The sequence below is a fragment of the Artemia franciscana genome, chromosome 12 (assembly GCF_032884065.1).
Source record: "Artemia franciscana chromosome 12, ASM3288406v1, whole genome shotgun sequence".
Taxonomy (NCBI): Eukaryota; Metazoa; Arthropoda; class Branchiopoda; order Anostraca; family Artemiidae; genus Artemia; species Artemia franciscana.
In genome coordinates, this window is record NC_088874.1 from 41546559 (window position 1) to 41561649 (window position 15091).

A 15091-nucleotide genomic window follows, 5' to 3' on the forward strand; every position below is an offset into this window, starting at 1 on the left:
AATCACTTAACTTTTGGATTTAGGGGGGTTCAAATTTAATCACATTCAAGAGCTAATCCCGACCGATCAGAACGCACCTGTTGTTATTGGTAGTGCATTTCTGAGAAAAACAATTTTTTGACCATCCTTTTTTTTCAAAACAATATTCTGTGCCTGTTGATGACCAATTACTAACGTCTATTATTTATTTTGTTCGACAAATAAGACCAATGAAAAAAAATGCGGTCCAGTGTGTGCAAAAAAGAAGCGATTTTTTGGCGATCCACATGTTCTCAAATCAATTTTCTGCATAAGTATATGTAGACAATCATCTAAATAGCTTTTTGATCTATTTTGTCGGGAAAAAAAGACCATTTGAAAAATTGAATCGAATTTCCGTTGAGAAGTGATATCTCAGCCATTTAATTTTTTCGATGCAGAGTAGCAGAGTTATCATGCAGAGTAGACCTGAGTAATGGGATTTCTTGTGACTTGAAGAGATTATTTATCCAGACTAGCACTTGTTTTACATGCCATCTTTGAGGACTAAAGGCTATAGATTATTGGATAGTTTTCCCAAAAGTGTATGCTTTAAGTAGACACTTTAAGGGATTTAATGTACGTAGAAAATTAAGTTTGACGTGAGATATATATTTAACATTTTATAGAATTTATAAAAGAAAACAGAAGATTTTTGTCAAAAAACCTTTGTCTTCGATAAATTTAATTTTTGTAAAAAAACATATTTGTTAAACACGTATTGATATTTTTTAATTACCAATAGTTTCTTAACTTCAGGCCTTGCGGTAAAACAAAAGTCATTCTTCGGTACCCGGTCGGTACTCTTTGAATCTGAAGCTGGGGGAACATTTTGCTGCCTTTGTTACCCAAAAAATTTAAGACGATGCGGTACATTTACGATCTCGTCCATTATTTACCGTTTTAGTTTGTGTCGCCGGTCCTAGCATATCTCGTAAAGCTGGGATAAGAGACCCAAATAAATGACCAAAAATCGGCTTTGACTGGCAAACTCGCTGACAAAGTGGGAGTAAAATTTCACCGTCTTTTTAGCCAAATTCACGACAGCTAGTCCCCTGCGAGAATTCACTAATGAACACTTTGTCTTTGAGACGGTCAGACGACGCTGAGGCTCGCGAAATGATTTTAAGGTGTCGAATCGTCTTAAAGGTATCTGAAGTCGGGGCTGTAATTTCTAATTCCGGCACTCAGAAAATAATAATTAATACAGATGACAAGATAGCGCCTCCATGTGTAGACGGTATTTATGGGATCATCACTTGCTTAAACAGTTACAGAAAACAGAAGTTAATAGAATATGTATGAAAATATAGGGGATAAACCCCTGTTCACATATTCGTAGCAATGTTTTAACGCCACCGTGGTTTTCCGCCACCTTTTAATTCAGGTAGGTCAGAACAGACATAGATGTAGACATAGACACAGATATAGACAAAAGCATAGACATAGACTAGGCTAACTTAACCTGTCTATTCTGACCCAAATAATCCTCTTGATGATGCAAGATTTCCTGGGTGGCGGAAAATCGCGGTGGCATTAGAACGCTCACATCGATATATTTCCTCAGCCCCCTTATCAACAAAATAAAAACTTGCCTACAGGGAGATAATACCACTTGATTTATCTTTTTTATTGGTTGTCAAAGCAAAATTAACTAGCTGTTTTACCACAAGCTTTAATTCAAGAGCACGAAACGCCCGATCATACCAACCGGTACCGAACGCCCGACTTCAGCGAAAACGTCTAACCTTGTGATTTTTTCATCAGCGTTGTTAATTAAGTATAAAAAACAACGCCTAAAAGATAAGGTGAATCAAACAGTTCGTGGTAACAGGCTGTAAGTAAGGAGAAGGAGTGACCCGGCTCAATAGTAGCCGAAACTCTAAAAAAACGAAATTTTGATACCATTAGATACATCAAAAGAATTAGATTTTTATGCTGATTTTAAATATATAAGTTTCATCAAGGTTTAGTCCTACTCATCAAAAGTTACGAGCCTGAGGAAACGTGCCTTATTTTCGAAAAAAGGGGGAAACAGCCCCTAAAAGTCACAGAATCTTCATGAAAATCACATCATCAGATTCAACGTATTATAGAACCCTGCTGTAGAGGTTTCAAGATCCTATCTGCAAAAATGTGGAATTTTGTATTTTTTGCCAGATGAAAGATCAGGGATGCGTGTTTATTTGTTTTCCCTTTTGCCTAGGATTGATATTATGGACCCAGTGGTTCTAGAGTTTGCGAGAGGATTCATCCGAACGGAAATTAAAAGTTCTAGTGTCATTTCAACTCAGCATAGTCAAAAATCTAACAACTATGTCTTTGAGGACGACTTAATCCTCCACAGTCCCCGGGGGAAGGGCTGCAAGTTACGAACTTTGCCCATTGTTTACATACAGTATTGGTTATTGGGAAGTATACAGACGTTTTCAGGGGGGATTTTTTCTGGTGGGGTGTAGGGGTTGGGGGGAGGGTTACGTGGGAGGATCTTTCCATGGAGGAATTTTTCATGGGATAAGGGAATTTTTTATGAAGGGAGTGCTGGGTTTCCCACTATTATTTTAAAAACGATCAGAAATTAAATAAAAAAACAAGTTTTTTCAACTGAAAATAAGGAGGAACAATAATGACGTACACGAGGGGGTTCGCCCCCTCGTCAATATCTCGCTCTTTACGCTAAAGTTTTTTTTTAGTACTTTCAACAGAGCTATTTATTCTAATTAAATAGCCTTTGTGATTCAGCGGTCATTCTTAAAGAATTGGAAGAAAAATTGGACTTCAGCGTAAAGAGCGAGGTTTTGACGAGGGGGAAAACCCTCTCATACACGTAATAATTTCTGTTCGTTTTAAGCTTTAATGTTGCTCCTTACTTTCAGCTGAAAAAACTTTTTTTTTTATTTAATACGAATCTAGAACGAATACGGAAACTATTTAGACTAAAAAATAACCTTTCCTGTTGTATTTTACGCAAAAAATGCAACTTGGAAACTTAGTGAAATCTGAATAGGAAGTAAGAGAAAATACCAAAAGTATATATATATATATATATATATATATATATATATATATATATATATATATATATATATATAGGGAACGATCTTTAATAATTAATATTACTAATTAACATCCAGTAGGATTAAGGATTAGAACAATATTTTGAATATTAAGTACTGCTCTTAACTGATGGACGGGTGTAGACAACTATGCAGGAATTTGGCACGGACTGGGGCGTTAACACATCGGAAGGGGAAGAATCTAGAGATTTTGCGAGCCCGTAAGGGTGAAATACCTCTTCATGTGTACAGTTCTGGGACTAGAAATTTGAATTTGTAAGGGATATCGACTGTCTTTTTAGTTCAAATTGTAGCAGGTAAAGATTTGTTCCATGTTTATAAGAAGGTTGTATGCTCGAAATTAGTGCCTTGTGTTGAGGAATAGCGTCAACTGACCTTCACTGATGTCTTAGGCGTGTCAACTTTTAAATGTTTGATATGATCTTTTTAATTCAAGTTCAGTGACATTGTGTTGAAATGTATCAAGTAGAACGGAAGAACTACTTCCTTTTGATTATTTTTATTGCAATCTGAATATTGACTAAGAAGAAACTTTTTAAAAGTGCGCTCTTTGAAGATCGACTTGGTTTTAAGATTCCGAAGACCGTCTTTTCTTCCACTAGTCACAGACTAGGAGAAAAAAAAAAATCTTAATTAAAAAAAAGCATTAATGACGATTAAAAATAAATTAAGTAGTGCAAAAGATCAGGGGATATTTTGGTCTTTGTAATTTTTTATTCATTCAATGATAGGTTTCATTTTTCCTATTTTTAATTATAGTCAAATTCAATGTCTAATGAAAAGAACTCTATATGCAGCTTTACGGTTTTTAGTAATAGTGGGCATCAAATTAAAACAAGAGATACCCGGTTGTTTGTACGGTTGTTGGTGAAATGTACGGTTGCTGGTGAAAAACCAACAAACCGTATATTTAACACATGTAATTCGTTTAAATTGTCTAAACACGAATTTAACCTTTGTCTGACTGATCGTACGTCCTCGACACCCCGCTCCTTACGCTAAAGTTTTTTATTGTTTTAAAAAGTAGAGTTGCGAGAAAGAATCAAACTTTAGCGCAAGGAGCGGGGTGTCGAGGAGGAAAAGCCCCTTTCATATACGAAGTAATTTCTGTTCGTTTTAAGTTTTAATGTCGCTCCTTACTTTCATTTCAAAAAACTTGTTTTTTTTTATTTAATTTCTGAAAGTTTTTGAATTAATCCATGTCTGATTTTGGCTCTCCGTACATAAATTATTAAAATGAAATTTGCATATTAATTCTTTTTTTGGCTAAATGGCTTTCTCTTAGTTTTGATCAGACGATTTTGAGAAATAAGGGGTGGGGAAGGAGGCCTAGTTGCCCTCCAATTTTTCGGTTACTTAAAAAGGCAACTAGATCTTTTAATTTTTAACGAACGTTTTTATTAGTAAACAAAATACGTAACTTAAGAATTAACTTACGTAACAAACTTTTATATTCTTGTATTTTTGATTATATATATGAGAGGGCTGGTCCCCTCGTTAATACCTTGCTCTTCAAACTAAATCTTGTTTTGTCCCAATTCCTTAAGAATGCCCCCTGAATCAGAAAGGCCGTAGAATAAATAGTTGAAATTACTTAAAATTTTTTTAGCATAAAGAGCGAAGTATTTATCTCCTCCTAAATACCTCGCTCTTTATGCTAAAGTATTTTAAAACCCCTCATATGCGTAATAATCTCTGTTTGTTTTAAGTTTTAATGCTTCTCCTTACTTTCAATTGAAAAAAACTTTTTCATGTTTATATTTTCATTGTTTTTTTTTATAGTAATGCTAGAAAGTCCTCCGCCCTTTTCATTGAATTTCTCTTCCCCCATGAAATATTCCTCCAAGGAACGATCCTCCCATATAGTCCCCTCCCCTGAACCCCACACCCAAACACAAAAAATCCCCTTGATAACGTCGGTGCACTTCCCAGTAACTATTACTGTATGTGAACATTGGTCAAAGTTTGTAACTTGCAGCCCCTCCCCCGGGGACTGTGGGGGGTAAGTCATCCCCAAAGACATAGTTCTTATGGTTTTCGACTATGCGGACCAAAATGGCTATCTCAAAATTTTGATCCGTTGACTTTGGGAAAAAATGAGCGTGGGAGGGGGCCTAGGTGCCCTCCAATTTTTTTGGTCACTTAAAAAGGGCACTAGAACTTTTTATTTCCGTTAGAATGAGCCCTCTTGCAACACTCTAGGACCACTTGGTCGATACGATGACCCCTGGAAAAAAAAAACAAATAAACACGCACCCGTGATTTGTCTTCTGGCAAAAAATACGAAATTCCACATTTTTGTAGATTTGACCTTGAATTTTTTTCTGAATGCGATGGTGCAATTTTCGTTAAAATCCTATGACTTTTAGGGGGTGTTACCCCCTATTTTCCAAAATAAGGCAAATTTTCTCAGGCTCGTAACTTTTGATGACAAAGACTAAATTTGATGAAACGTATATATTTAAAATCAGCATAAAAATCCGATTCTTTTGATATATCTTTTAGTATCGAAATTCCGTTTTTTAGAGTTTCGTTTACTATTGAGTAAACGAAATATTATATTGATTGAGTTCTATTGATAATATATATTGATAATATATAATATTGAGTTCGTTACCACGAACTGTTTGATTCCCATATTCGGTCAAGTTTCACTCTAATTGTTATGGGAATATTCCAACCCGCTTGGAAGTGCGTCAAGGTGGTGGTCTTTCACCGTATCTTTTCAGTATTTGTATCCGCAGTGTGTTATACAAAATTATGCCCTTTCTTTTTTGTAATTTAGTAAATGTCTCTTGTCTTGCATATGCGGATGATATACTTCTAGATCTAGCCGTTCTAGATCTAGCCTCTCGAATTCCGTATCATCTATTTCAAAACATTTCAAAACTGTTGGTCTGTCATTGAATATTGATAAGTGTGAGTACCTAGTCTTTAATGCAAAGTCTATGCCCATTTGAAATCCGCGTTCTAACTTCTCCATCCATTGTGTCTCTGATTTGCGGCGGTCAAGCATTCATATTTATTGGAATCTACTAGCTTTTAGGATCAATATTGTACGGCATATTAAAGAAAACTTAAAGCGGGTTAGGGTAAAATAGTAGCTAATCGTGGTCATTATTATCGAAAAGCGCTTGCATTGCTATACACTAGTTTTTGCGACCATTCAATACTTTTCCTATCTGGTATTTCACCTATCTTGAAAAAAAGACAAGATCTGGCTGAATTGTGTATATTATATTTCCGCTATTGTAAGTTTCTGTTTCATTTACCCCGGTCTTATAGGAAAAAGAAAATAATTCGATATTTCGGGGCTTCTGACATTATTACTCCTTTGCGGAAGTTAGGCTCAAAATTGGAAAAGGATTATATTTTTTCTCTGGGCCCCTTCCACCTCTTAGTTCGTTTATTTTCCCGTTAGTTTTCACATGTTTTCGCTTTATAGTTGTGTTATCTCTTAGCAGTTCTTTCGTTAGTTGAGTTATGGTTGTGGTATATATGTTTTTTCGCTCGTATAGTTGTGTTATTTTCAAATTATACTCCATAATAGAGAGGCTCCGAACACTCAGCATTGTATATTAAGCTCTGATTTGACATTTTTTTTCTAACGTGACCAGATTCGTCCTGCGCCCTGCGCCCTTTTCATTGAATTTTTCTTCCCCCATGACATATTTCTCCAGGGAAAGATCCTCCCACATAACCCCATCCCCTCAACCCTACCCCCAAAACCAAACAAATCCCCCTGAAAACGTCTGTACACTTCCCAATAACCATTATTATATGTAAACACTGGTCGAAGTTTGTTACTTAAAGCCCCTCCCCCAGGGACTGTGGGGGAGTAAGTCATCCCCAAAGACATAGTTATTATGGTTTTCGACTATGCTGAACAAAATGGCTATCTAAAAATTTTGATCCGTTGACTTTGGGAAAAAATGAGCTTGGGAGGGGGCCTAGATGCCCTCCATTTTTGGTCACTTAAAAAGGACACTAGAACTTTCTATTTCTGTTAGAATGAGCCCTCTTACGACATTCTAGGACCACTTGGTCGATACGATGACCCCTGAAAAAAAAAAAAAAAAAAAAATAAACACGCACCCGTGATTTGTCTTCTGGCCAAAAATACAAAATTCCACATTTTTGTAGATAGGAGCTTGAAATTTCTACAGTAGGGTTCTCTGATACGCTGAATCTGATGGAGTCATTTTCGTTAAGATCCTACGACTTATAGGGGGTGTTTCCCCCTATTTTCCTAAATAAGGCAAATTTTCTGAGGCTCGTAACTTTTGATAGGTAAGACTAAACTTGATGAAACTTATATATTTAAAATCAGCATTAAAATGCAATTCTTTTGATGTAGCTTTGATATGAAAATTCAATTTTTTAGAGTTTTGGTTACTATTGAGCCGGATCGCTCCTTACTACAGTTCGTTACCACGAACTGTTTGAAAAAGGGGAAACAACTCCTAAAAGTCACAGAATCTTAATGAAAATCACGTCATCAGATTCAGAGTATCAGAAACTCCCACTGTAGAGGTTTCAAGCTCCTATCTGCACAAATGTGGAATTTTGTACTTTTTGCCAGAAGAAAGATCACGGATGTGTGTTTATTTGTTTTTCCCCTAGGACCCAGTGATCCTAGAATTTTGCGAGAAGGCTCATTAAACGAAAATTGAAAGTTCTAGTAGCCTTTTAAAGTGACCAAAAAATCGGAGGTCAACTAGGCCCTCTCTACATTCATTTTTTCCCAAAGTCACCGGATCAAAATTTTGAGATAGCCATTTTGTTCAGAATAGTCGAAATATCTAATATCTAAGTCTTTGAGGACAGATCAATCCCCCACAGTCCCTGGGGGAAGGGCTGCAAGTTATGAACTTTGCCCATCATTCACATATAGTATTGGTTATTGAGAAGTATACAGATGTTTTCAGGGGGGATTTTTTCTGGTGGAGGGTCAAGGGGAGGGAGTTACGTGGAAGAGCTTTCCAAGGAGAAATTTATCATGGGAGCAGTGAACTTCCATAAAGGGGGCGCTGGATTGTCTAGAATTATTTAAAAAAATGAGAAATTAAATAAAAAAGTTTTTTCAACTGAAAGTAAGGAGCAACATTAAAACTTAAAACGAACAGAACGTATATGAGGGGGTTTGTTCCCTCTTCAATACCTCGCTCTTTAGGCTACACTAAAGTATTTTTAGTAATTTCAAAAGCGATATTTATTCTAATTAAACGGCCTTTGTGATTCAGGGGTCATTCTTGAGGAATTGGAACAAAATTCGAACTTTAGCATAAAAAGAGAGGTATTGAGGGGGTGAGGGTACGAAGGGACGAATCCCCTCATATTGCGTATATGAGGAAGTTCATCCCCTGTTCAATGCCTCGCTCTTTACGATAAAGTTCGAATTTTGTTAAATAATGACCGATATAGGCAATAATTTGTGTGTGTTATTTTCCGGCCAATCTTAGCATTTAATTTGGAAATATTGTATGTCTTCGGCTTGTGGTTGTAATTAATAAAAAAAAAGTTTTTTTTCCAACTGAAAAAAATAGTTTTTTCCAATTGAGAGCAAGGAATAATATTGAAACTTAAAACAAACACAAATTAGCACATATATCTTTTAAAGATCTTTCCTTTCATTCATTTCAGTCATTTGAGAATTGTTCAACTTATGACTTTCATTTTCATAAAAATAGTTTCGATTTCTTTTGGCCTCCTGTTACTGTGCCTTACAAAATTAGTTCCGCAACTATCTCTAATTTAAGTTACGTGGGGTAATCTTTCCATGGAGAAAATCCTGGTGGGGGAAAGGAATTTTTCATGGAGGGGGAGTTGGATTTCCTGACATTGTTTAAAAAACGATCAGCAATTAAATAAAAAACAAGTTTTTTCAACTTAAAGTAAGAAGCAACATTAAAACTTAAGCAAACAGAAAATAATAGCTCGCTCTTACGGAAAAGTTTATTTTTTAAAAGAGGCTATTATTCTAATTAAACAACCTTTGTTATTCAGGAGTCATTCTTAAACAACTGGAACATAAATCCATCTTAGGTTATTATAAGGTTATTATTAGAAAAAAAAGTTAAATTAATATGCATATTAATTATTCATACACGGAAAGCCAAATTCAAAAACCTGCATTTATTCAAAAACGTTAAGAAATTAAATGAAAAAACAAGTTTTTTTAACTGAAAGTAAGGAGAACAGAATTTATACCGTATATGAAGGAGCTGTCTCCTCCTCAACACTCCGCTATTTACGATAAAGTTTTTTATTGTATAGAAAGTAAAGTTGTGAGAAAGAGTAAAACTTTCGCTGCGGGGCGTTGAGGACGGGACAGTCCCTTTCATATATGAAATAATTTCTGTTCGTTTTAAGTCTTAATGTTGCTCCTTACTTTCAGTTAAAAAAACTTTTTTTTTATTTAATTGGTAATAAGGGCGGATTCTTAAAAAAACATTTTGTGGCTCGGGTTTTCAAATGTATGGCTGCTTAAAACAGAATCAAAAGAAAAATTAGCAATATTGGAATTTAGAGCTTTGATGATATCACCTTTATGCTGTTGTAGGCATTTCTCTAAATTCTGGTGAGTTCTACCTACACAGTATTTGCCACAGTCGCATGGTATTTGGTAGACACCTCTTTGGCGAGTAACTGGAGTTTTACCTTTACCAGAATTTGGGAAATTTATGGTTTTGAAATTATTGGTAGATACTACATACATATTATTTTGTGTGCAAACTTATGTAACTTATATCAAACAAATATACAGCCCGAATTTGTCTCTAAAGTAACGAAGAAACTGGTTCGTTCTCGAGTTTTACACAAGGTAAACTTGAGTGAGTGGCGTATAATACACAAGTACCCTATTTTTAGTACGCGCTTATATGTACTGCTTTTATAGCCATGTCACCTTACTTTTGGTTCGTCTACCCATTGTTCACCTAAGGTTGGGCAGCGGTAAATCAGAAGGATTATGGTTTTTCTGTTAAAATGATAACTCACCCAATTAAATGAAATAGCTCAGTCGCTTGGTTTAATCTCAATCGAAAACCGGAACAATGCTTTAAGACTTATGTTGTGTAAAATCACACCTTTTAACAACTACCACCAAAATATGCTGAAGAGCCCCCCTTCCCCTGCTCCCTTCACCACTGGTCCATCCTGGGTGCATCTATGGTACAAATTCACATTCAATCTATAGGTTGATAATATTTTGACTGGCTTGTTCAAAAGCCAATATGTGACATTTTGAAAAAAATATATCTATACGTTTTATAGATTTAAAAATAGGATTCACGTTATATATATATTTTAGAAATATTATTTTGAATATTTATTTTATAAATCAATAGTTTACTCATCGCGCATTGCTGCAATCTTAAAAGAAAGGAAATTCAAAAGGAAAATTCCCTTGTGGAATATTCCCCATTATAAGTTAATAAATATTTGAAAATTCTCCCCGCGGACAATCCCCCTTGAAGATCTTTCCCCTTCTGCAAAAAAGTCACCCATAGAAATTACCCCCCTTCATTGGAGAATCAAGTCCATAAATCTAAAAACAAAATAATGCACTGAATTGATAAACAAGAGTTCGTGTTTTTTTTCGATGTTTTTTTTTTTTTTTTTTAGTTGCAAACGTCAAACGTTCCACATTAATTTTATCCATAATGAATAAGGTTGTTTTTAATCCTAAATTCATATACATTAACTAACCTAATTGATTTATTTTAATTAAATATACAAAGAGTGTGAAAAGATATTCAAATCGAATTCATTTTAATTTGGGAAATCCCCCCCCCCCCGACAATACTTAAGTAGCAAAACTGTTTAATATCAGATTAAAGGAAATGAAATTTTATAATTTCGGAAATGTGTAAAATGATAAAATTCCTGATTATCTAACCCATTAATTAAATATCAAAAAATGTGAATAGCATGACTGGAAAAAAAAACTATCAATTATTTGTATTCAGGAGTCTTGAATTTCAGTAAACGCGGAAAGAATTCAGAGGGCCCTGAGGGGGGGGTTATGCCTAAAACTTCCTTAGGAGTGTACTCAACAAGTTTTTTAAGTTTTTTAAAATTAACTTACGTGAAGAATTTTTTATTCTCATGTTTGTATTACACATATGAGAGGATTCGCCCCCTCGTCAGTACCTCTCTCTTTACACTAAATCTTAAATTTTGTCCCAATTCATTAAGAATGACCCCTGAATCACAAAAGCCGTAGAATAAATAGTTGACATTAGTAAAAATTTAAAGTTAAAATTGCAAAATACGCAAGAAGTTTATTTTAATTCTTCCGAAATTGCCTACGGATCGTTCTGGGTACCCGGCTGACTGACCGTATTTCAAAAGTATTGTCAGTAAAAGTATACTGACCGTATTTCAAAGTATTAGCCTAGAAAGCGGGATTCGATCCCGCTTTCTAGGGCTATAATGAAGGAAAGGTTGAGATGGCTAGGCCACGTTCAGCGGATGAAGGATGACAGATTGCCGAAGATTGTCCTTTTTGGCCAACCAACTGGGGCTACACGGAAAGTAGGTCCTCCTCGTCTGGGGTGGGAGGATGTCATAAATTAAGATTTAAAGGAAATGGGAGCTTCCTGAGAGGGTGTAAAGAGGGAGGCCTTGAATAGATTAGGTTGGAGGAAGAGCGTGCGTAGTTGTGTTGGCCTCAGGCGACTTGGTGCTGTGGTGAGTTATTAGTAGTAGTAGTAGTAATGCAAGTTTTTAATATGTTACTTTTCTCCATCCCTGCAGTTTTAATGTTGCAATGCAAGAACGCATCCATGATTTTTTCGGGAGGGGGGAGTGGGTTAAAAAAAGACCTTTAAAAACACATCAAAATTATTTTATATTTATTTTTGTTACGTTTTTACAGGTTGGGAAAACATTGGGGGGGGGGGGTCGAACCAAAAACCCCCCTCTTTGGATACGGGCTTGTTACGACGTAAGAATACAATTTTGCTATCGAGAAAATAACTATGATTCAACTTGAATTATCTTTTTTAAAATTGCTTCTATTTTTTTAGATTGAGAAATAGGTTGGAGATACGCCAGAAATATACGAAAATTAGAAAATTTGGCTATTTTGAGCAAGTTAAGATGATTCCTTAAGAAAAAGGCAGAAGTAACATCATAATTCTTGCTTTATCAATGAATAGTAAATTTACTATTCGTAAATTAGTAACTATTAAGTAAATTAGTAAATTTACTATTGCTAGTAAATCCAAAGACATACGAGTTGTGTACCCTTTGTCAAACAGTTTTTGGCAACGAACTGTAGCAAGGAGCGATCCGGCTCAATAGTAATTGAAACTCTAAAAAATGGAATTTTGATACCAATAGATACGTCAAAAGAATCAAATGTTTATGCTCTTAGTCTTACTTATCTAAGCTTACGATCATGGGAAATTTTACCTTATTTTCAAAAAAAATGGGAAACACCCTATAAAAGTCATAGAATCTTAACACCCTTAGATTCAGATTCAGATGAAAATCACACCCTTAGATTCAGCGTATCAGAGAACCCAACTGTAGAGGTTTCAAGCTCCTTTCTGCAAAAATGTGGAATTTTTTATTTTTTTGCCAGAAGAAGATCACGAATGCGTGTTTATGTTTTTTTCCAGGGGTGATAGTATCGACCCAGTGGTCCTAGAATTTCGCGAGAGGACTTATTCTAACAGAGATTAAAAGTTCTAGTGCCCTTTTTAAGTGACGAACAGAAACTATTCCATATATGAAACGGGCTGTCCCCTCCTCAACGCCCTGCTCTTTACGCTAAAGTTTGACTCTTGGTCACAACTCTACTTTTTAAAACCATAAAAAACTTTAGCATACAGAGCGGGAGGTTGAGGAAAGGACAACCCCTTTTATATACGGAATAATTTCTGTTCGTTTTAAGTTTTAATCTCATTAATTACTTTCAGTTAAAAAAACTTGTTTTTTATTTAATTTCATAAGCATCGTGTCCTATTAGTACAAGTTACAGCTGTAGGCTTGCCGCAAAATCGCATACTTTTGTGCTTGCTTAATAGGGAGCATAAACCCTTACAACTAGATATTTTTACAAGTGATATTATTAGAGACATTCAAGATGCCGCCAAAACCATTTCGATATAATAAAAAATCAGCTTTCTAACTATTTGTGTGAGTAAGAAAATGGAATAAAACACATTAAAAAAAACTAAATAAAGTAGTAAAAAGCGAACAGGACCTTCTTAGCATCTTGATAACTAATAGATGGTCCAACATTGGAGAGATGGTGCTGAGGACTGCCACCTTTAAATTGCTACAGTAGAAGCGTACCAAGGTTTCAGGAAGCAAACACAGTTGCCCCGTTTTCTAGAGTCAATAGGGAAGTTAAACTTCCCATAGACAGTCTCACTAGTTAGAGTAATTTCAAACCGTATCCAGAATATTTTTCGGGAGGGGGTACCAAAGGATTTTCTCGAGGGGAGGGGAGTTTACAAAGAAACTTCATAAAAAATTTCTTTATATTTATTTTTGTAACATTTTTACGAGCAGGACAAGTTTTCGTAGGGGTTCAAACGCCCTACCCCCCCCCCATAGATACGGCCTTGGATAACTTAAAAACAACCTTTGTAATTAAAACTTAAGAGTTAAAGGCTTAATAAAAACATTTGGGGTTTAATCACAGTCGTAGATAGTCTTCTCAGCGCTTAAACAATCCCAAAATTTTCTAGGATTCCGCTGAAGGAATATTGGGGTTTCCAAAATCTCCCCGAAAAATTAGCAATTGGATTACTAAAATGTAAACGATTTTTTTAAATGTTAAAGATAACGTTCGAATATTTACGACCGTTAATTTTATTGAGGTTTTTTGGAGCCGGCAGACAGAAATTGCGATCGCTATATGTCACTTGGTAAATACCAAGTGCCATAAAAACAGCTATTCCGGTTTTTTGGTTGTTATCAGCGAATAGTCCCCGAAGCCACACCGAAAATCGGTGGCATACCGCCGAAAATCTCATAGCGCCCAACCACCGAAAAGGCTTCAGCGCGCCGACCAGAAAATTTTAAGCAACGAATTATTTTCTGAGATTATTGAGAGGCAAATATAACGCAAAATCGACTGTCTAATGGTACATGCGAAAATTTTGAATCTTCTCAAAATTTTTTTAATCTACTTGTCAAATATCGACTTTAAATTATCATTCACTTGTTTCTGTCCTCTTTGCTACCATGTAATATTTTCTAATTAAATGAGCTTCGACTAGCCATGATATTCCTCGAATACCTTATTTATAAATATTTTACCCTATGCAAAAAATGCAGATATTCTTCAAAGGTCTGAAGGCAATGTGGGAATATATTTTAAGTAAACCCCACGCCCATTTTTTTATATAAACATGTAAATGGATGCATGTACAAAGTGGAAGAACTAAACTCATATACAAATTCTTTGTCTTCCTAACAGCCTTCTCGAAAAAATTCAAATTTAAAATATAAACGAGTTCCTTAAAAGATTCTGTGATTTAGATGAGGTTCTTGATGCTGATGCTCAATTATGCAGATTGCTGATGATCTGCCTCCTATGTTACCAAGATATGAACAATGCAGGTTCTTAGAATAGGATTTACCCAGAGGATGGAATGCAACATATAGTATGATGCAAAGTATTATTCTATAAAAAGGCCCTTAAAAGATTTTATGATTTAGATGAGGTTCTTGACGTTGATGCTCAATTGTGCAGATTGCTGATGATCTGGCTCCTATGTTACCAAGATATGAACAATGCAGGTTCTTAGAATAGGATTTACCCAGAGGATGGAATGCAACATATAGTATGATGCAAAGTATTATTCTATAAAAAGGCCCTTAAAAGATTTTGTGATTAGGATGAGGTTCTTGATGCTGATGCTCAATTGTGCAGATTGCTGATGATCTGCCTCCTATGTTACCAAGATATGAACAATGCAGGTTCTGAGAATAGGATTTACCCAGAGGATGGAATGCAACATATAGTATGATGC

The 15091-nt window shown here is 35.4% G+C and overlaps 1 protein-coding gene across 1 annotated transcript in view; it reads right to left on the reverse strand.

The window, feature by feature from the left end:
* Window positions 1-15091, reverse strand: part of LOC136034140 (titin homolog) — a 166138-nt gene that overhangs the window by 11306 nt on the left and 139741 nt on the right. The gene's annotated exons all lie outside the window — the stretch shown is intronic.